The 22,932-nt window shown below is 56.1% G+C and overlaps 1 protein-coding gene across 11 annotated transcripts in view; it reads left to right on the top strand.

Moving 5' to 3' along the window:
* Window positions 1–22,932, top strand: part of AHDC1 (AT-hook DNA binding motif containing 1) — a 70,904-nt gene that overhangs the window by 23,572 nt on the left and 24,400 nt on the right. For 6 of the 11 annotated variants that reach the window (XM_032301018.1, XM_032301021.1, XM_032301016.1 and 3 more), the window contains exons 3-4: window positions 21,795–21,972; window positions 22,148–22,372. The exons of 1 other annotated variant lie outside the window; for it this stretch is intronic. The gene's annotated coding sequence lies outside the window, so the exon portion shown is untranslated. Of the gene's footprint in view, window positions 1–5,259; window positions 6,047–21,794; window positions 21,973–22,147; window positions 22,373–22,932 lie in introns of those variants that run through there. 4 more of the 11 variants (XM_032301020.1, XM_032301022.1, XM_032301023.1 and 1 more) reach the window with 3 other exon arrangements.

Genomic DNA, 22,932 nt, shown 5'->3' with positions numbered 1-22,932 from the left:
AATTGCTTGAACCAGGGAGGCGGAGGTTGCAATCAGCCGAGATCCCACCACGGTACTCTATCCTGGGCAACAGGGCAAGACTCTGTCTCAAAAAACAAACAAACAAAACCCAAGTTTTGATTGGTCAAAATTTTGTGAGGTTTATAAACCTGCTGAAGTCCATTCATGGAACTAAGCTAGATGATCAGAAGCAATAAAAACAGCAGTTAGCATTAAATGCTTGTTATGTGCCAGGTACTAGGCAGAGTGATATACCTCATGATCTTGTTAAAGCTGTACAACAACCTGTGAAATTGTTGCCATTATTATTTTCCATTTTACAGATGAGAAAACTGAGGAGGCCTAGAGAGGTGAAGTGGCTTGCCCAGAGTCAGAGTTGGAAGTTAAGCCTGGGCTTTTCAGATCCAGAGCCTGAGATCTTAACCGCAAAGGTTAGCCAAGGATTCTAGGATTCAGGAAGGAGAAATGGCAAGGAAGGGGACAGATACAGGAAGGTTTTCAAAGAAAGCTGTGGAGATAGCAGAGCAAGAGAGAACGGAAGAGGGGTAGTGGTGCCAGCTCAGCCCCGAGAGGAGATGCATCAGGTAGTTGGAGGTAAGGGGCTGGAGATGTGGATTTCATTTAGAGCCCCCTGGCCCGGCTTCCAGAGGGCTTGGTATCTCTCCCACATGACCCCCAGCTAAGTGACCTGCTCTGGAGCCTGCTGGGAAGGGGTGGAGGTGGGGCTACACTATCTCTTGGCCTCATTATATTTTGCCCCCTTGTTCTGGAAGGGCTTACCCCTGACTCTTTGACTCAGCCTCCAGTGCTGTCTCTGGAATCTACCCTCCCTCCCACATTCCAAGGCCATCAAGAAGGGCCCATGGGCCTTGATCTGTCTAGGAGAGTTAAGAAGTAGAGACACCCTTTGCATCCCAGAGAGGAGTCCTGGGGCCCATCGGCTGAGATAAGAGTAGAATTCGGAACCCAAGCACCAGGGGACCAATGTTAGGCTCTGGTTTTAGATCCTGGTCGGCAGCACCATCTAGAACCACAGCAGGAGGTGACGTAGATTAGACTAGGCCATGGTCTTGGGCTGGAATCTAAATTTATGGTGGGTTGGATTTGTTGCTCATCTATATAAAAACTTTAGACTTTGTAGGCATTCAGTCTCTGTCATGAGTAATATTTGACTCTGCCATTGTATGTACCTTGAAAGCAGTCATAGACAGTGCATAAGTGAACGAGCATGGCTGTGTTCCAGTCAAACTTGAATTATAAAAACAGACAACAGGCCACATTTGGCCCATGGGCCATAGTTTGCCAGCCTCTGATCCAGAACCTTATTCCTCCTGAAGGGTGTGTAGATTTTAAACCTAATTACACAGTGATCTAAGCAAACAAGGTTGGCATGTCAGGCTGGAACCTAGATCCGTGGCAAGTTAACATGGAAGGTGATTGATAGTCACACTCTTGCTGGGATATAGATATTGGCGACTGGTGAACAAGAAATGCACTAGATAGTGTGTATAAGGCAGACTAAGCCATAATCTCTGGCTGAACATAGATTCATGGAAAACTGGGATAGGGTGGTATGGGTGGGGAGATTTAGACTAATACATAAGGGCTGTGGTCTGGACAGGAGAAAGTCGGGGAGCTAAAGTCACACAGATACTGACCTAGAGAAGGCAAAGCTTTAGTCCAAAGTCAGAACCGATAAGACCTAGAACACTAGCCTGGGCAACGTAGTAACTCTGTCTCTACAAAAACATTAAAACGTTAGTTGGGCATGGTAGCCTGTAGTCCCAGCTATGCAAGAGGTTTCTGTGGGAGGATTGCTTGAGCCCAGGAGATTGAGGCTGCAGTGAGCTGTGATTGTGCCATTGCACTCCAGCCTGCGTGACAAAGCCAGACCCTATTTCAAAAAACAAAAAGAAAAAAAGGGGGGCCAGGCATGGTGGCTCACGCCTGTACTCCCAAAACTTTGGGAGGCTGAGGCAGGTGGATCATCTGAGGTCAGGAGTTCAAGACCAGCCTAGCCAACATGGTGAAACCTCATTTCTACTAAAATAAAAAAATAAAAAAATTAGCCAGGCTTGGTGGCACGTGCCTGTAATCCCAGCTACTCAGGAAGCTGAGGCAGGAGAATTGCTGGAGTCTGGGAGGCCGAGGTTGCGGTGAGCCAAGATTGTGCCATTGTACTCCAGCCTAGGCGACAGAGCAAGACTCCATCTCAAAAAAAAAAAAAAAAGATCTAGAACAGGACTATCCAGTAGACACATAATAGAAGCCACATATGTAATGTAAAAATTTCAAGTAGCCACATTAAACAGAGTAAAAAGAAGTTTGTGGAACTAATTTTAACAGTATATCTTTTTTTATGTTTTTGAGACGGAGTCTTACTCTGTCACCCTGGCTGGAATGCAGTGGCACAATCTCAGCTCATTGCAAACTCTACCTCACAAGTTCAAGCGACTCTCCTGCCTCAGCCTCCCTGAGTAGCTGGGATTACAGGTGCCTACCACCACACCTGGCTAATTTTTGTATTTTTAGTAGAGACAGGGTTTCATCATGTTGGCCAAGCTGGTCTCGAACTCCTGACCTCAAGCGATTTGTCCTCCTCGGCCTCCCAAACTGCTGGGATTACAGGTGTGAGCCACTGCACCTAGCCCAACAATTTATCTTATATAATCTAATATATCTTAAAATATCACTTCAATGTATAAGCATTATAAAAATTATTAATGAGGTATTTTACATTTAAAAATATATTAAGACTTCAGAAACTAGTGTATAATTTGTACTTACAGTGCATTCCAGTTCTGATTAGCTATAGTCACATATGGCTAGTGGCTACCATATTGGACTGCACAGGTTTAAATACAGGCTTTTCTTTGGGACGAGGGTCCGGAGGAGTCATAAGCCAGAATAATCTGGAATAAGTAGGGTTGCACTTACCAGAGGTTACACCCTTAGCTGACTTGAACTGGGTGTAGTCTGACTACCTGGGAGAACATCTGGGCTCTGGGTTGGAGAGTGGGGGGTTCCCTCACCCGGACTCTTGACTGTCTGGTCTCAAGTAGAATCTCTGTCAGTGCTCTGGGCCTCTCAGGGTGTTCAGTATCACCTCTGAGCACTGGCCCCCCATTCCTGTCCTTATTCTAGTGTCACCTCAGTCTTTCCTGGCAGGTCAGGGGGAGGGAGGCGGGGTAGCAGCTGGACCCTTGAGGGAGCAGGAGCTCCACCCCTCCAAGCCAGCTGCTGCCAGCCTTCCTGGACTGACTCTGTGGAAACAGGGGGCCCAGAGACAGAAATAAACTGCCAGGTTTCCGGGGCAGAGTGGGGGGCTTGCCAGCCTTTGTGCTTCCTTGCTTGGGAGTGGGGGGAGCAGGAAGCAGCTCCAGGCCCTGTCCTAGGCTGTTCCCCCTGTATGCCATCTCCCCTCACCCCGAGATGCCCATGCCCCCATGGCTTTGAGGCTGGGCTGAGTCTAGGATTTGATGGATTAGTGAAACCTGGGGGCCCAGTTGTCTGGGAACGACACTTGGGAGCAAAGAATGGTCCTTAGGGCTCTGGTCACAGCTTGGTGCCCATTTCTAGAACCCTGTTCTGGGGGCTTCTCTAGCTGCTGTGGCGGCAGGAGCTGAACAGATTCAGGAGGCTGCAGTGGCGCAACCAACCAAGAGCTGAAAGACTCATATTGGATGCCCACCTCTGCCACTAACTGGCTAAAGGCAACTTTCTTTCCTCATTTGTGATCCTACCCCAGGGTCTCAGGAGGGACAATGGTGTTCTCCCATCCCTTCCACTTGGGCCTCAGTTTCCCCATCCATTGTGGGATTTGGACTATGAGCTATTGGAGAGGGAGTGGGGGACAGGGACAGAGTAGCCAGGAAGAATGTTGAGGGATGCTGTCTGAAGCTGCTGGCTTTGTGCTGGGAGTGCTGGTCTCTGCGTTCATGTCATGACAGCAGGTGCTGGTGTTGAGGGGTGTGCAGGCCGTGAGCACTGGGATGCCCCGTATGTGTGTGTGAGGTGCTAGGCTCAGGATGGCCAGTGCCTAGACAGGGCCAGGGTCACCACATGCCCAAAACCAGCTTCCACTTTTGTGGGGGTGACGCTGGTGTGATCCTCCCATGTCCCTATGGGTAGATGGAGGTGGGAATGTCCCCAGTGGGGCTGGCAAAAACAGCCCCTCATGCCTGGAACTGGGACCAGAGCAGGAGGGATCCCCAGGGACTGCCTGGAAGGGAGGAGGGAAGCAGCAATGCCTGTCCTGCATGCGTCAGGGTGAAGACTGTGTTCAGTAGTTAATGGGGTCTGGAGCCAGTTTTTCTGACTTTGGGCTCTGACATTGTGTGACCTTTGGTGGGTCACTTAAACTTCTGAACTTCAGCTTCCTCACTAACAAAAAGGGGATATTACCTGCTTCATGGAGGCCTCATAATCTAGTGAGTTAGCGCATGCTAATACTGCAGGGCAGGTGCCCCATGTTGGCAGTAATCATTGGGTAGTCGCTAGGCACAAATGGGTGGTCAGTGAAAACGCACTGTTCAGAGGTACGGGACGCTCTCCCTGCAGAGGGCCTTCTCAGACCCCTTCAACGCTAATAAGCAAAACAGAGGTCCTCAATTGTGACAGCATTTTGCCCAAGGAGAGGCACACAGCAAACAAAACCTTTATATGACACCTACCCTATAAAGCCAGGTAGCTCATCCCCAATTTACAGGTAAGGAAGTTGAGGCCTGTGATTGGCCGTCGGTTCACAGTGGTGCTATCCAGTTAGGCCTTAGTCCGCTGCTGCGGAGGGAGCGCCGGGCCGCCGGAGCTCTCCGAAGCTGGGGCGTGCAGGTAGCGGGCGCCCTGGAGCCACTGCGGGAGCCAGGCGCACTATTTATAATCCCGCCGCTTAGCCCCGGCCGAGAGCGCAGGTCCGGACCGCGGCCGGACGCTTCCAGTCCCCGGGCCGAGCCCGAGCTCCAGCCGGATCGTGGCGGCCCGCCCCTCCCCCCGCCACGTGGCCCCCCTCCCCCCCCCCCCCCCCACCACTACTCCGCGGGCAGCAGACCGCTCGGGCTGGCGGGCCGGGGGCCAGGAAAAAGCCGAAAACACCGAGGCCGGGCCGCTCCCCTCCTGCTCAAAATAGCCGGCCGGGGCTGCCACGCATTCCGCCGGGCCCGGGGCGCGGGAAGGGGCGCGGGTTTGGCCCCCACGCGGCCCGACGTGGCTACCCGGCCGGGTTGGACCGGGTGGGGGCCGAGGGCGGGCCGTGCAGCCGGCCGGCATGTGGCTCTCCTTCGGGGAGCCTTGGCAGCCCGGGCTGCGCGCTGTGCGGGGATGATGGAGAGCTTCTGGAATTTCCTGCAGCTGGAGAGCGCGGCCGGCCGGGGGAGCAAGCTGAGCGCCCGGCTCGGGCAGGGGCGCCTGGCGCCCGACCCTAGGGGGCGCCTCCTTGGAGAGGGTGGTGTGAGGAGACCTCGCCGCCCGGCCCCAGACTGCGGGAGTGGAGGGGGCACCCTTCCTCTCCCTGGCCGCTCTTTTCGGGTCTGGCCAGGGTCCAGTCCCGCCCCTCCAGGCCTGCGCGGCGGAGAAGGGCCAGGTGCAGGCAACACCCCTCCCCCAGCCGCCTGGTTTCCCTCTCGGCCCGTCACCTCCTCCAGGAGCCAGAAACTCCGCGGCCTCATATGGGAGGGGGGGCGGAGGTGGCAGGGATCAGTGGGTAGCTCAGCCTGCCAGGTAGTCCAGAGGCGGCGGCGGGAAATCTCGAAGGCGGACTGTTTGGGCCCCTAGAACGGCCAGGCCTACGGCCTGGAGCCTCTCGTCGAGCCACAGGAGTCTGAGGGCTCCTAGGAGGGCGGCAAGGCAGTCTTCTCCCAGCACTCCCGCCTCCCAACGGCGGAGCCCTTGAGGGGCAGACGTGCTGGGAAAATCCTGGATAATTTCCGCGACAGCGACAGCAGCTTTCTTTGGGGCCAGTTCTGCACCTTGCAGGCCCCAGAGTCCAGAAAAGGGTCCCGGGGTGGGAAGGGCTTCATTTTACAGGAGCCCTGAGAATCCAGGGGAGTAGGTAAGTGACCTCGCAGGGCTCACTCTTGGCACTGTGGGTTGGGGAAGGGAAAGAGATCTACCCTGCCCTTTGTGGGGGAGGGGAAGGGGCGCTTTCCCACAACTTTTTTCCCTTTCAGCACCATTTGGTGCTCTGCAGACCGAACCTTTTGGCAACGCAGCAGGCATCTTCCCCATCTGATGGTCGACCCTTCTCCCCCTGCCAGTGGCCCCTGTTCAGTTCCGTTTTCCTGGCATACCCTCACCATGGTAAACAAAAGCAGCGGATATAGGCACCCTTCAGCTATGCCACAGTTGCCACTCGCTGGCTGTGTGACCTTGAACAAGTCCCTTTACTCCTGAGTTTCCCTTTCCTCACGTGAAAAACTAGATAATAGTAGGCAGACCATGGCTTATGGTGGTGCTTAAAGTTGTACAACATTTCAATGAGTTAGCATAGCATCTGCACATACTAAGGGTGGGAAACGAAGGGCACCCGTGTAACATCCAGCCCCATCCCAGAAAGCAGACGTAGCTCCCAACACACTTGAATTCCCTTCCCCTGCAACAAGCCTGTGAGATTTCACTTCTCAAGGTCTCTGTCACACTGGTCTCCTCACAGTGCCCCTTTTGCCTTCCATTGGGTGTGGGGTGGGGGCTGGCAGAGAGCACCGGGCTGGCTCCCCAGGAGGTGGTCCAGGCAGGCCCGCGAGGCTGGTGGAATTCCGCTTTCCTCTCCCCTTTCACTCCACCACTGCCAGATACCCAAATTCAAATTCAGATGCCTCTGGGCTCCTCCTCAGCCCAGGATGTCAGGCCTGGGCCTGTGTCAATTCCCAGCCTCCCCTACCCCCAGTTCTCCCTGTTTCCTGTTTGACAGGCCTTCCGTGTCCACTGGGAAAGACCCTGGTGTACTGGAAAGAGCTCAAGGCCCCATTTGTTGTCTGTGTGAACTTGAGCAAATTACCCTACCTCTTGTGAGCCTCAATTTGCTTTTCTGCAAAATGGAGTTGAAATAAAAACTCCCTAGCAGAACACCTCTTTACTCAAGCATCGCAGAGGCTTCCTGGTGGAGATCTATGTAAACAATAAAAGGCAGGGATGCCCTGGACCACAGAGGGAACTTGAATTCAAGGCCAGATATAGGGCACATTATAACCTTCCCTTGCCTTTGGTTTGGGGAGATAGCTCTCTGGGGCTCTGGGATAGGAAGTGGAGCAGGAATGAGTATCCACCAGCTCTTTTTGGCAAAGCCTGGATTCCACCAAATTTATGTGGCCCAGATTCCAAGGCTGAGAGGTGCTCAGGGCTTTGGATGCACTGCTGGGCAGTTCTCACAAACTCCTCTCTAGGACTACAGGTTCCCCTTCCAGCTAGTTCAGTCCCACCTACCTCTGCCTCAGAAAAGCCTTCCTGGGCTAAACCCTACTCCCCCAATGTCTCTCCAACTCATAGAGGGCTCCCAGCGGGGAACTATGAAAGAGAAAGGAACTGGCAGCCAGCAGTTGGGCTGTGTGACATTAGGCAGGCCGCTTCCCCTCTCTGAGCCTTGGTTTCCTTCCTCCTGCATAGCGGAGGTAGTTGGATTTGTGGCTCCCTAAGGCACCTTCTAGCTCTGACAGGCTCCAAGCCTGTGTTGACTGATGTATCCTAGGAGATAGGCACACACACACACAGAACCAAGTCAGCTCCGAGATTCCTGTCAAGGTATCCCCACCCCACCCCCAGAAGGCTGGAGTGCCTCCCTTCCTGAGACACACCCTTCAGGGATACTGGTGGAGGTTGTGGTGGGTGGAGGGAGCATATCACCCAGGCGAGTGGCACTGCTGCTTCCCTGGGTCCCTGTTGTCTGTAGAGAGGCCTGTACATAGGAACAAGAGCTTGTGTCAGGCGGGGCTGTGAGACTGCATGCTTCTAGGGGAAGGGAATGTGTGTGTCAGTGACCAGTCAGCCTCCAGGGAATGGGGGCACAGTGCACAAGGCAGCTAGCTCGTCGGATGGTGTCTCCAGAAGAGCAATCGCAGGGGCAGTGTGCTGAGGGTGTGTGCAGGACGAGGAGGCTGCCTGTGGGAGGGAGGAAGAAACATCCATGAACCAGAGAGCCCGGCTTTGGGTCAGGACAGGCTCCTCAGGGAGGCTCCAGTCTCCCGGGGAAGCGGCTGGAGTCAGCACAGTCCCACGCTAGCTGCGTGGTTTAGCCTGCACCTGGGTTTGTCAGTTGTTTATGGATGTTGAGCTGAGTGGCACTGTTCTGAATTGCAGTTGTCATGTTCTGTTGTAGGGTATCTGTAGGGGTGTTGTCAGGGCCTCTGAACAGTGTGTGTGTGGCTGTCTGGAGTATGCGTAGCTGTCCAGGACGGTATTGTAAGGCAGTAGGCAGCCCCTGGCCATTTGGGCTGCTCTCAGATGTCAGGTTGTACTGCGACCATCCAGTGGTGTTTTCAAGCTGTGAGTGAATCCTGGCTATATTTTGGGTGCCTCTTCCCCCTCTATCTTTATACAGAGAGAGGCCCCAGGACGCCTGGAGGGAGATCTTCTGCCTTAATCAGTCCTTCCACAGGTAAGCAGGCAGGCAGCCTCAAGCCCCCTCACTCTCAGTAATTTTACCACGGTGCCTAAGCCAGGAACAGGCGTGAATTGACCTTTTAACCCCTTCCCCACCACAGGATTAGACTCTGTTTCCTGTTCAATCTCCTCCAGAACCAGTTCCATCCCATCTGGACCACCACCCAAAATGGATAAGCAACCCTCTCCATCTCTTTTCTTCTCCATCCCTGTCAGGCCTTGAGTTGGGGGCTGAAGGCCAGGCTGGTGCAGGGTCTGGCAGGAGCTGAGGGCCCAGGCGGGGGTGATAAATATTGAAGAGGAGGGATTTCGGTGTGGGCTGGAGCAGCTGCAGTGGTTGAGTGTCACACTATCTCTCCCCAGGTTTACTGACCCATTTCCATTCACGCGGCTGCTGGTTTCCTAGCAACGGCAACAGTCCCCCCAGAACAGGCGGAGTGTGTGTCTGCCATTAGCGACTGCCGCAACTGTGTCAAGGTTACCCCGCTCCCTGCAAACCCACCCCGGCGGGTTTGTTTTCTGCCAGCGCCTGGCACACACCGTGCCAGCCTGGGAGGGGGAAAGGAGGGGGCTGGGGGCCAGCCCTGGGGCTTGGGTGAGGTGGGGGGCCGAGGAGGAGATGCAGTTCCCGGTCCAGTGGGAGCCAACTTGGACTGAGGCCGAAGCAGCCACCCCCCCTCCTTGGCTGGTGGAATTCCTGAGCCTGAGGGGAGCAGGGGGTGGGGCTGTCCCTCAGCCCTGACCCCCGAGATTCCAGAGCCTAGGGGGAGGGGTGTGAGCCGAGGGCGCCTCCAGGAAGCCTGTCCGGTCTGACCCCACCTGGCTTGTTCTGCTCCTGCCCTGGCTTCTTCCTCCTCCTGCTGCAGCTCCGGGCTCTGCTCTGTTCCCTGCTCTTTGTCCCAGCCTGCCTCTGTGCCTGGTCTCCCCCATCAGACTCCCCAGGGCAGGGTTGTACTTCTCCCATTGGACTAGGGGTTCCTGAGGTTAGGGTTCATGATGCCTCTTTTCCTTCTCCACCCTCAGCACCAGCTCATGACTATTTTTTCCAAATGTCATGGGAGATGAGATGAAACATTTAGGGTGTCAGAGAATACTAGTGGGGACTCTCTGGGTGGATACCCCTATTCCACCCCTGCTCGCTGAAAGAGATTCTTCCTACACTCCCTCCACCTGGCAGTCCCTGCTGGGCCTGGCCACAGGAAGTAGAGTACCCTACCTTTTCTCCCTGAAAGCCAGGCTACAAAGGGTTAAAGGAGCTCTCCCACCCCTTGCCTTGGTATGTAAGCTCCCCCAGGCTGGGGGGGATGGGAGAATAGGGGGGTCTGTCACCTTATAGCCACTCATGTGGTCAGCTCAGACCTGACCAGTCACATTCCTGCCCAGGAGGGCTGGGGCTTGAGGCAGAGGGGCAGGGGCAGGGGCCCGGAGGGGGCTGGGTTTGCAGGAATGGAAAGGGGGGATCAAAAAGCTGGGGCAAGGGGCTGCTGGGAACATGGACGTATTAAGAGACATAAAGCTTGAGTTCATCTCCTCATTCCTCTAGGCCTCAGTCTCCCTGTCTTTCCTCCCAAAAGGTCTTTGCACCCCCTACAACCTTCCAGTGGTCCACATGCCTGTGACACAGGTACAGACCTGGTCCCAATTCTAAACAAAGAGAAGAGTGCAGCCAAGGCAGTTTCTGACATGCAGGACAGCTCAGGGACTTGTTGGTAGCCTGCAGAGTGACTTTCTGGTGCTTAGGGGAGATTGGCTAGGTTTTTGGCTGGGTCAGAGGATTTGAGATCTAGGATATGGAGCAGGCTGTGCTACAAGTAGAAGGGGACCTGGGCAGGGACTTGGGAAACCTGGTTCTCTGCCCAGCCCTGTGCCTGACCCCTCGTGGCCTCAGTATCCCCATTTGAAGGGTTTAGGCCAATGGTCTCTTAATAGTCCTCCTGTCCTGTTAGTCAGTAACCCTGGGTAAGGGATTAGGGGTGGGGGGCGATGGTCTGGAGGGGTGTGGGAAGCTGCCAGCTCAAGGGGGAGTTTGCAATGTGATCCCAGAGCGAAAATAGCCCAGGTCATTTTCAGCTGCTTGGGCGGAGGTATCTGATCCCGGCAGGGCAGCTTGGGCAGGGGGCAGGGAGGAGTATTCTGTAAAGCTCTCTGGGAAACCAGACCCTAGGATGGGAGGGTAGGGAAAGGTTGGCATGCCTGGCTGGGCTTCCTGAGACCCGCTGGGGGCCCAGGAATGGAAAGATGAGGAATGCAGAGGGTTAACCGGAGGTGAAGGCTGGACTCCAGCCCCCTTTGGGTCCTGGCCTGGCTGAGGTGAAAGGTCAGCCCCAAGGAGTCCAGGCACAGCTGGGGAAAGAGTAACTCGATCCTTCTCCCTAGCCAGGCTCAGGGGATCACAGTGCCGCCTCCCCATGGAAAGGTGCTTTGACATCCCCAGGAAGGAGTTTGTTTCTACTTGTTCTCAGCAGGAGTCGGGGGCTAGGGGAGGGTCCAGGCCTCTGGGGCCAGGGAGAGCTACAGTCCAGGCACCCCAACCAATATGGCAGTGCTTTGTCATCCTGGGGTCAGGGGAGGTGGAGGTGAGCCTGCTGGAAAGGTTAGAGGCAGCCTGTTCTGGCCCTGCTCTCACTCTGCCCCATTTATGACTCTGACGGCCAGCATCAGGGCTGGGGAAGCTTAGAGATAGGAGATGCTCCTCCCTTCCCCAAACACACTGAGTAGTGAGAGAAACCGCCTGGTACTAGACTGTGACAGTGAGATGTGTTTGGGGTGGAGAATTACACCTCGACTCTGAGATAGATGGCTTTGCTGCCTGAGGTTCTGTGTGTGATGGGGTGCTAGGGTGTAAGGTGGCGTGATGGAAGGCTGAGATGGTGCGACATGGAAGAACATGGGGTTCAAATCCTTGCCTGTCTTAGGCTATTTTACCCAAGCCTCAGTTTCCCTGTCTACAAAATAAGACTAGTAGCACTCACCATGTAGGGTGATGAGGATTGGCACAGAGTAAGTGCTCAGTAAAAAGTAACCTTAAGAAGCCTTATTGGATGCCAAGGTCACACACTGTGGAGCCGGCATTGCAGCTGGCAGTCTGACTCCCGAGCAGGGGTTGGTGAGCTATAGACCATATGAGGGAGAGGGCAGTTTCCAGAATGTGACTGTGTCAGTGTCCCCAGAACTGCACACTAGGCGATGGGGTGGAGGGTAGTATCCAGATTATTTGGGATGAGGTGGTTTTGAGTATGTGGCAAAGGGGGGTTCGAGGCCGGGCTCTTACAGCCAACTTCTGGGGCTATCGCCAGCCCTCCGCGCCCCACCCTGGCAGGCTTTGTGCGGCTGTGTGGGTGTAGTTGTCCCTGGAGTGCGGCTGTTAGGTATGTTTGAGAAGGCGCAGGCATCCCGAGAAAGAACAAGTCGCCTTTTGTACGCGTCCAGCCCCGGGCTGGGCTGGGCGCTCTCTGGGGGATCCCCTGTTTCCGCGCCCAGCTCCCCGCCCACGGACAGCGCCCCGGCCCGGCCCCCCGCAGACCCCCACCTCAGGGGCGCAGTGAGCGGAGCGCCCCCTCCCGGGGACCCGTGCCGGGGCCGGGAGAAGGGGTCCGGGGGAAGAGGGCGTGTCTGAAGCCCCGATCCCGCCCCTCGCGACATCACTCCAGGTGCTACCAATCTCCGAGAGCTCGGCTCGCGCGGCCCGCCCCCTCGCCGCCACCGCTCCCGGTGTTCCGGACGCGCCGCGGGTGGAGTCGGCAGGAGGTGGAGGAGGAGGCAGGACCGGCCTAAGGGGCGGGGAGACCTTTGAATGCCTCGCCCTTCCAAGTCTAGGAGAGGCTGAACCGGCGACCTGAGACCGAGCTTCTTTGCTCCGTGAAGCTCCTCACAAAACCTCTGTCCTGGAGTGCTCCACCTTCCTGCCCACCTGCCCCAGATCTTGCCAAGTACCACTTTCTGCAGGAAGCCTTCCCAAAACTGACCCTCCGATCTTCTTTTCTGATTACCTGCACCATCTAGGGCCCTCTGTGGTAAGGGCAGTACCAGCACTACTGCCGGCACCAGCTGCCGTCCACTAGGCAGTGTGCTGTGTATCCCTCACTGCTCCAGGTTTTTCGTGGAACGGCTTACGGGCTGCATTTCTGCTGGCTGTCCACCTTGTATTATTGTGCCCTTCCCACCCACTGGGTTGGGAGTTCCTCTGGTCGGGCGTTACAGACACAGGCCCGGGGCCCCTCTAAGAATAGTCACACTGCATCCAAAGTCACACATCAAGGAAGTAGGAGCATCAAAGCTGGAGACCAGGTTTCCCAGCTGCCTTCAGGCCTTTGGTTCGGGTATGTGACTAAGAGGGGACTTGCCCAGAGACTTGCTTTAGGCCTCACCTTTCCCGATAGGAGGACCTCTACCCTTCCCCATCCCTCCCCACAGGTTGGAAGAGCCCTAGGCCTGCCTTCCTCTGCAATCCACGCATCTGGACCAGAACCCCAACTTCTGGCAAGAGGGAGAGGTGATGGGGGAGCTGGGAGGGCTTTTGCAAGCCAAAGGGGTAGTTCTAGGCTAAGAGGGGTATTGTGGGCCCAGTGATTTGGGGGTGCTTGTGTTGGGGACATAAGGATTTAGCTTGCAGATGGGAGGTTCCAAGTTGGGCAAAGAGGAGGGTTGGGAGCCACAAGTATTTGGGGTTCAGTACAATGCAAGGGAGGCAGGGATTATGCTGGGCCAGCACTACCCCCACCAAGAGCCTGGCCCAGTAGAATGTTAGGAGGCCCCAGGGATGGGGCCAGGCAGCCAAGGTGTCTCCGGTGGCACGGAAGCAGTTAAGAGCTGCCTCAGCCTGTTCCTTCAGACAATTAGTGACATCTCGCTTGACAACACCACACTGAGCCGATGCAGACCTCAGCCCCCCTCCTGGCCCCCCGACGGCCGCTTCAGCTGTTTATTCTTGGGCTTTAACAATTGGGATTCTGACTTGGAGGAGCGGGCGCCCCGCGCTGCCCTCTGACCCGCCGTCGCCTTGGCAACTGGAGCCCGGTAGGCCTGGGCTCTGCGTTAGGATTACAGATCCTGAATTCACAATCTTGCTGCTCCTCTGCAAGCAGCGGCGGCAGCAAGCAGCAGCATGCAGGATCTTCAGCTAGACTGGAGGGGACAGAGAGGAGGGTCCTCAGGGCCAGCCTGAGGCCCACGCAGGAAGCTGGGATGCTCGCAGTTGGCCTGCAGAACGGTGCACGCTTCACAGCCTCCAGGGTTGGGCATGGCCCAGAGCTGCCCTCCCCCCCAGCGTCTCTGTGGCTCTCTGGAAACTTTCTTCTGGTAGAGCCTCGAGGGCAGGGGTGAATCTTCTTCCTTACCCTGCCTTTCCCCCTCAGTCAGCCCCCTACCATGCCCAGAGCTCCAAGTGCCAGCAGACTGTGCCCCTGCCGTGCCTGCCACCATGGCAACAGGCCCCTCCCTTGACAACTCTGCTCCTTCTTCCCCCCACCCTAGCAGCCAACTGCCCCAGCTGAAACCAGAGCCGATGCATCTGTGAGCCTCATGCCCAGACCCACATTCCATTTCTGTCCTCTGTCCCCCCCCCCACACCATGGCACCCACAAAACCCCCCCTCCTCCTCCTCCTCCTCACGCCCCCTCCCTCCTCACCTCTGTCTACTCCTGCTGTTCCCCCCACACTCTTAACACTTAGTGTCACCCCCTTCTTCCCGCCCCATCTGAGTGTGTCTCACCCTCCGACTGTCGCTGTGGGGCTCTGGGTGTGTCAGTCCCTCTGTCTCTGGCTCCCGGTCGCTGGTGCTCTGTGCCTCTGCCTGTCTGTGCAGACTCCTCAGGTTCCTTCTCCATCTCTTCCCCCTGTGCATGTGTCTTTGTCTCTGCATCATCCTGCCTGTCTCTCTCTTTGTCTTTTCCTTCCTCCTTGTCTCTCTCTCTTCCTGAGTCTCTTTCTTGCTGTTTTCCTTCCTCCGGCATGCTCGCCCTCTCTCTCCTCTGGCTCTCGTCCCCTCCCTCTGGATCTTTTTCTCTTTCAGCCTCTTTTTGCCCTGTTTCTCTTGCCTCAGTGTCCTTCATCTTTCTGTCTCTTCCTGGATCTGAGTTTCTGCCTTGATTTCTCCCACCCCCCTCTTTCTTCTGACTTTCTCTAAATACATATCTTTCTTTGAGGGCTGGGCCTTTCAGGTCTCCTTACTCTATTTCCTACCAGGTTAGGGAGCTGGTGCAGGGTGAGGGGCTCCAGAGTCATCCCAAAGGATCCCTCTTTTTAGTAGGGGCCAGATGTCCTGGAAGCCCTATTGGGCTTGTGTGGTTGAACCTGAAATGGGGGGTGCAGGGTTAAAGAGCCTGCAGAGAGTGGGGCACCTAGGAAACAAGAGTGTGTGTCTGCCTTTCCAGGGTTTTAGAGGATGGGCTCCATCCATCTAGTGGCAGACTCCAGCCCAGGGTAAGAGCAGAAGATAGTCCGGGAGCTAAAGTGGTCCCAGAAACTCTTTAGAGAGCAGGCCTCACTGATTGCTGCGATTTGTCCCTTCCCTTGCTAAAACAATGGCAATGTCAGACTATGCCTCAGTTTCCACAAATGGCATAGGGATACTATCCTTGCTCCATGTTTGACTTCTTTATAGTGCTTTGAGTTCCTGGAGCAAAGTCAAAGTTATGAGGAACAAGGAAAGACTAGAGTGACTCCTGCCCCTTTCTCACCAGCACCAGGGGACACCAGACAGATTGTGTTTGTCCAGGGCATGGGTAGAATCAGGGTCCTGTCTCCTTAAGGGTTGGGTGGAGGACAGTGCCCCGCCTCCCGTCAAGACTGGCAGCCCCTACTGCCCAGCCCTCCCTCCCAGTCTGGGCAGTGGCCTCTGTCCTTACTCCCTCACCCCTCTTCATGGAATGAGCTTGGAGTCATGGGCAAACAGGCCTCGGGTGGGGGAGCCAGGCCTCTGGGCCCAGGCCTCGCCTCTGGGTGTGGTGAGGCCTGGTCAGGCAGACCGTTCTAGGATTCTGGGGTCTGGGCACTACTCACCAAGGGGCCAGGAGGGGGAGTAGGGGTGCCTGGGGGAGGCAGGTTGCACGCAAGGCATGCTGGGCCCCCTCGGCGGGTGGGTGGGGGGAACAAAGCTGGCATCGAGGCCTCAGCTAAAATTAGCCGCTTCCCTGCGCGGGAGCGAGCATGCCTGCCAGCCGCCCAGATCGCCGCTGCCTCGGCAGGCCATCTGTCGCCATGCTTTGCTCAGTCCCCCAGGGCCCCCCAGCTCCAGCCACCCCCAGGGGCTAGAGGGACTCTGCTCTGAGGCTGCCCCCGGCCAGGACTCTAGGCTCTTCTGCTAGGCTCTGGTCAGGCGTTACAGACTGGTCATGCTGTGTGACCTCAGGCTAGGCCTTTCCCTCTCTGGGCTCCTGTAAAACGAGGGGCCTTAGACACTGACGTCTCAGACCCTCCAGTCCTTCCGGGCACCAGGTGCTTCTGCTGGTCATGGGAGGGGGCAGGGGAAGTAGACTGCCTCTCTCCCTTAGAGCCACTCACCTTGTCCAAGCTTTGGGCCAACCAAGTAGTGTTTAGGGTAAAGGTGGGCTATGGTGGACTCCTGTCCGATTCATTGGTCTTCATTGGGCAGCAGGGAGGCACTGCATCCAACAACACTCCAACATCTCCCCTCTCCCCCTCCACACTGGACCTCCAAGCAGTCTTAAAGACACAGCTCCAGGTGGGGATCCAGGAGATGGAGACTGAGCTCAGCTGATCCTAATTTTCTCTGTGGTTTGGGCAAGTCTCTTAGTCTATTTCTCCCTCTCTTCATTCAGAAGCTTCCCATTTCTTGAGGAGCTGCCCACTTTATGCTACCTTGTTTCATGAGGCTGGCACTGTTGCCCCTATTTCACAGATGATGAAGCTGAGGTTCCTTTTGAGGAAGCAGGGGAGTGTGGGCTGGAGCCTGCTGTGTCTCCTTCCTGTGGCCTGGAGGGCGCTGCTTGCTGGTCTCCAGCTTCAGCTGCTTCTCTCTGACCCTGGCACTTCTCTCACCATGGCCCCTATCCCCCTCCCCAAAGCCAAAGAAGCTGAGCTGCTGCTCCAAGGTCACCCAGTTTGGCCCGGGAAGAGCTCAGACTGGAACCCGGGCCTGTTGGCTCTTGGCCTCCTTCACCACTATGGCCAGCAGGCTGGGCCTGTTCCCTGGGTGAGTCATGTCCCTGGACTTTGGCCTCCTTGTCCCCAGCTCTGTGGCCTGAAGTTTGGAGAGGGGGCCTTTGTGAGGAAGAAGGGCTCCCCTGGCAGCTATGGGGGTCTCAGACCATCCCATCCCCTCCCCAGTGAGCACATGGTGATAGCAACCCCTAACCCCCTACTCCCCACTCATCTCTAAGCAGTCTCAGAGGAACAGCTCCTTAGGCTTCAGGACAGCCCTCCCTCCAGCACTCACTCTGCCCCCTCCCTAGATATACAACTGCAGTCAATGAGAAATGGAGTGGAGCAGGGGCCGGGGGAGGTGACATTTCCAGGTAGTCTGTGTGCCCAGGCAGCTTCCTCCCCAGCCCTCCTCTCCCCCAGCACCCGCCACTGGGCAGGAAGCCACAGCACCTCCCCTCCTGGTGTCCAGGGACCAAGGTCACACCAGAGCCCTGTGTGCCTTCACCTTCTCTGGGGCCAGCGGTGTTTGTCACTGGGGCAATGTGTGGCTGTGTGCGGCTCTGGCAGTGCTGGGGTGACATTCATGCCCTGTGAGCTGTGACGCCTCTGCAGGCAGAGGGACTGCACCACCTGGGCTGGTGACAATGATGGGGGAAGGGTGAGGTGGGCTGTCACCTGTCCGAGGCAGTCGGAGAGGTGATATGTCCTGTACCCATCCCATAGTCTGCAGGGAGGATTCCCAGGCAGGGGTGAGGCTGTGTCCCTGCCTCGTACTGTGTGGTGGGTGGAGAGGTCCATACCTTTCTTACACCTGGAAGACGGGACTTTGTGTGTGTGTGTGTGTGTGTGGGTGTGTGTGTGTGTGTATCTTGGTCAGCTGTGTGACAGGTTCTCTGTGCATTCATATCCTATTAGTGGGTGCGGGGGGCCTGGTTTCTTATCAGTTCTGCCACTGTGAAGGGTGACAGATGCCTGCCCCATGCTGTCAGGGTATGTCAGGTGCGCTCACCTTGTGCTTTGGGGAGAGCGACAGGTTATGTGCTTAGTTCATCCCGTTAGGAGGGTTGTCACCGACTTGTGTGCCTGTCTCTGGCTGTTGTGTGTGTGAGATGTCACCATGTGCCCCTCGCAGGCTGTTGTGGGGAGTGGCATGTGTGATTATCTCATGCTGTTGGGAAGTCGTCAGTAACTTGGGAGCTCGTGTCTCACTCTAAAAAGACGACATGTTGCCCAGTGATATGGCGCTGGCAGCTGGTGGGGCCTTCCCATGCAGACCACAGAGCCCCAAAGGGCTGGCCAGAGGAAACGCTTGGGGCTCCGAACAGAGGGACAAGTGCAGGTTGGGGGGCCCTCAGTCCCGCATGATCTGCTCTCTCACCCACATGCTAGCCTGTAGGACTGTTCCCCAGTAGGAGGGACCCAGCACTTTTCAGATAATGTGGAGAAGGGCCTTTGGGGCCAGGGCAGGTGTGTGTCTGTGAGGTGGGGAAGCAGGCAGGGTTTGCATGGGGAGCTGTGCCCCTGAGGGCCTGGGGACCCTGTTTCCTGCCTCTCCTGCCCCTGAAACTGTTAAACTAATTAAGGCTGTAGAGCCACAGGATTAATCGGGGCAGCTCAGCGCGGGCCAGGAGCTCAGGTAGTCGATCAGTGCACCGAGGAGGATATTGGATTTCTGAACCGCAAGTCAGCACTATTCAGGCCTGTTATCTCTCCCAGGCTCGAGGGTCAGGAGGCAGGAGGCTCCACGCGCTGGCCGCCCCCGCCGGGCCAGCTCAGGCGCGTCCACTCCCCCTGCCCACACACCCCAGCTCCGGCCTGTCTGCTGCCCACACAGGCGTTCCCTTGGCCCTTCTCCCCGGCCCTTCCTGCCTCTGCCTCACCGCCTCTTTCTCAAGCTCCTGCAGAAATCCCTGGTCCTTGCTGTCCCTGCCTTTCCCATCTCTGCCTGGCTCACTTCCCTGTGCCCCTCTCCCCTCTGGCGCTCTTCCTTGGTCCTTACTGGCCTCAGACTCACTCTGGGCCTGAGCGACCCCTCCCGTCAGCCTCTGACAAGGCCTCCCCCGCCTCTCTACCTTCCTCTGCACCTCCCCGAGTCCGAGAGCCCCTCATCACCAGTCTGTCTCCGCTTTTGTGTTTGTGCCTGTGCCGGTCTCCCAGTTTCTGTCTTTCTCTGTCTCTGTTTCCCCATGTGTCTCTGTGTCTCCCTGTGTATCTTTCTCCCTCTTCCTCTCTGTCTTTTCCTCTCTCCTTCTGGCATGCTCGCTCTCTCTGTCTTTTCCTCTCTCTCTCTTGTGTGGTCTCTGCTGGTGTCTGCAACCAGAACAAATCTCCCCCAGCCAACACCCCCTGAACAAGGAGGCCAGAGCAGCTAATGGGAAACATGTGATTCTGCCTTGCGCCTGGAGCACCGTGAAGGGAGCCTTAGTCTAGCCCAGCCCCTGTACCCCCTTGCCGTGTTCCCCCTACCACACTGTCCCCTGCCTCCCAGCGGCTCCCCCAGCCTGTGTGGGCACTGTTGGAAGTTCATTTACAACGGGTGGGGGCCTGACGTTTATCTGCTGGGGAGTATCAGGTTGTGGAGAGCTGAGGGCAGCCTTGCTGCTCAAGTCCCCCCAACCCCCAGGGCCAAGCAGACCCCATGCAGACTCCCCCCACCTACCACCACCATATGTAGGAAAACAGGGCCAAGATGAGCTGGGCTGTGGGGGCCTGGTTGGGGGGGGCAGCCAGTCTACCCCCACTGGAGGGCTCTGGGGCCACCCAGATTTCCATCTTTTCCTTCCTCCTGGGCCTCTGGGGAGCTGCAAAGGTGGGGGGCTCCCTGAGGGCTTGGGAGCTGCTGGGCTGTGTTTCTGTGCCCACCCAACCACAGGGAAAGGGGGGACAGATCAGAGGAGGGAGGCTCTGGCAGGTTGGAATTCTCCTTCTCTGCCTGTGGATAAATTGTCCCTAATCCAGGCTTGGGGAGTTGTCTGGCTCCTACAGAGAGAGAGAGAGAGAGAGAGTGAAAGAGAGAGGAGGGGAGGGAGAGGGAGGGAGGAGGAAAGCAGGCACACACAAACACAGTGACACAGACACACACACTGTCTCACAAAGGGTGTCTCACATGCATGCACACACGCACTCAGCACTCACACAAAGGTACCACACAAACACTGGGGCACCATTGTGCTGACACACTATGGCACACAGACCTGCTCACACATGTTGACGCTGACACACGGCCATACTGGCATGGACATACAATGACATAGCACACGGACCCACTGACATACACAGAGACACACAGTGGTACATAGACACACAAAGATAAGATCACACAAATCTACACATTCATGGACACATGCATATACTGACCTGTGGTGAAAGAGACCCACAGGGACACCGTGGCCAGTCACACCGCCACACCATGACCCTGAAAACCCAGAGAAAGGCAGAGGTGGGAGGGAGGCAACACTGATCCACAGTGACACCAGCGCCTGCAGTCACAGGCCTCGAGATTGGAAACCTGCAGGGACAGCAGAGGATCAGCCGCACGCCCCCACCCCCTGCCAAACACACATCCAGAGAGCTCTGAGACAGGCAGGAGCCACTTTGGCTCCTGACACAGCGAGATGCAGAGAGCCAGGCAGAGTGTGTACATACCCAGGCACGCTCACACCCCAGCCACAGCTGGGCTCACCTGGCTACACACAGGCACACATGCATCCTTGCATCCTCACATGGTTCCTTGTGTCCTCACACGCTTACAAACAGGCTTAGCTACACACACACACACACACACACACACACACACACACAAAGCTGAATAGAAAGAAATGTGAAAAGTGCACATACCTACATGTATGACAGAAGACACCAAATCCAGGCACACATTCATCCTGGCATCACACACACACACACACAGCTGACCACACATGGACATGCTTAAGCCACGTGTACCCACACAGACATACAGAAATACAGAGCAGCACACAGGCTGAATAGACCCAGGAACCCACATACAGGTGTGTTTACCCAGACAGCTGAGGCTTGACAGACATGCATTTGCACAGGCAGAATCTCGATCACACACATACAAATTCCCAGGCAACCAGAATCTGTAAGCAGTCCGTGAGGCCTGGTTCCCAGACCCCCTCTGGGCTCCAGTTCAGACCTTGAGGAGGCAGACAAATGGGCAGGAAGCAGGGGGGTGGTGAGGAGGGCCATGGTTATTAAAGAAAACAAGAGACATAACCAGTTACCGATGGAAATGGGTAAACACCAGCTGCATATACACCCTCGTGGAAATTCGCATCCACCATCACTCTGAACAGCAACTCTCACACCTGCGTTGTTAATAAGTCTTAGCATTTATAGTTTCTCCAGATGTTCCTCCCCATTCGTTAAGATCTCACTTTTCCCATTTTATAGATGAGAAAACTGAGAGCCAGAAAGGTTGACTGACTTACTCAAAGTCACACAGTTAATGAAGGTTGAGCCAAGGACTGTCTGACTCTCAAAGGCCAGGTTCCTTCCACTGTGGTGTATGTGTGTGTGTACACATGTGTGTACATAGATGTGCAAAAACGTTGCTTCTCAGTAGGAGCCTGGGGTTCTAAGAAACAGGTTTGGCCAGGCGCAGTGGGTCACGCCTATAATCCTAGCACTTTGGGAGGCAGAGGCTGGAGGATTGCTTGAGCCCAGGAGTTTGAGACCAGCCTGGGCAAGATGGTGAGACCCTATCTCTACAAAAAAATTTAAACAAATTAGCCAGGCATGGTGGTGCACACCTGTAGCCCCAGCTACTCAGAAGGCTGAGGTGGGAGGATCACTTGAGACCAGGAATTCAAGGTGGCAGTGAGCTATGATCATGCCACTGCACTCCAACCTGGGCCACTAAATGAGACGAGACCCTGTCTCTCTTTAAAGAAAAAAAAAAAAAAAAAAAAAAAAAAAGAAAGAGGCTCACAGTTCCCCAGTGGGATGATGGGATGAGGTTGGGGCTGGTTGGGACTCCATCTAGGAGAGCCTCTTGGCTTGGTGTCCCTCTGCACCCTGCTGTGTGGCTGGCTTTCCCTGTGTCCATGCTTATCTCTGGGGTGCTGTGTTTGCTTCCACAGATGGGAGCTTGCCTGATTGTCTACCCATTGGCCTGGACCCCAAAGTCCACCCAGCTGAGCGTGTGCAGAGGGCCCCGAGTGCGGGGCGACGCTCAGGCCATTGCAGAGACCACCCTGGAGATGCTGACGAAGACAGGCCTTTCCTGCTGAGCCGGCCCTGTCTGCACAGCCTGCTCAGGTAACAGTGTGCAGGGAAGTCAGGCTTGGGCCTGGGCCACCCCCAGGAAGTGGGGATCAGGGGGACTTGCCTCCCAGTCCCAACAGGGATCCCCTCCCAGCTTAGGCCAAAAAGAGGTTCTTGACAGAATCAAAACATATTAACCCAACATTTACTCAAACTCCCCATTATCCAGAAAGGGGAACTGAGGCTCATGGATATACAATGAGTCCTACCTCCTAGCCTGAGGACTCTTCCCTGCGCCTTGATGACCTGAGAGAACTGGGAGGAGAAAGGGGTTGTGACAATGACCAGGACTCAGGGCAGAGTTGGAAACCAGAGTGCCTGATGTGTGCAGCTGCTGACCCCCCAGGACACTTCTCTACCGGAGTCTGTGGAAGCAGAGAACTGGGAGGCCAAGGTGAGGTGCTGGGAGGGCCTGGGTAGCCCAGGTATGCTAGGGTGTCCTTACTGGACGGGGAGGGGGGCAGTGGCAGGACCCGCCTCCCTACTCCTGGCCCAGGTTTGCCCACCCAGGCTCAGGAGCTGCAGAGCCAGGTGAAGCTGCCCTGCCCTGCAGAGGCAACTCCCTGAACTGACACATGAAGCCTCTGGCTCCAGGAAGCTCCTAGATCTGAGCCTGCCTGGGGACCCCACCCAGCTTCCAAAGGAGCATTCCTGGGGCCTGAGGTCTGGGGGTGGAGCCTCCTGGGATTGTAAGGGTGGGGTACAGCTGTGGGAGGATGCACGGCTGTGTGTATCCAACTGTAAATGGACAGGGCACTCAAGCTTGTGTGCAAGCTGATGTGTGTGGAAGGAAGGCTCTGTCCTTCCGGGCACAGGGGTAATATAGAAGAGTTGTGTAAGGATTGGGCTGGGGGGTGTTCAAGGGCTGTGTATGTGGTACGTGAGAGCATGGATATGCAGGATTCTGGGTGTGTACTGGGCAGGTGTGGGGATACTGTGTGCACCAAACTGAAT

The sequence above is a fragment of the Sapajus apella genome, unplaced genomic scaffold, assembly GCF_009761245.1.
Source record: "Sapajus apella isolate SASKATOON/1434 unplaced genomic scaffold, GSC_monkey_1.0 scaffold43, whole genome shotgun sequence".
NCBI classification, from domain to species: Eukaryota; Metazoa; Chordata; class Mammalia; order Primates; family Cebidae; genus Sapajus; species Sapajus apella.
The sequence above is the reverse complement of the archived record's forward strand: the minus strand, read 5'-3'. Positions and strand labels throughout refer to the sequence as shown.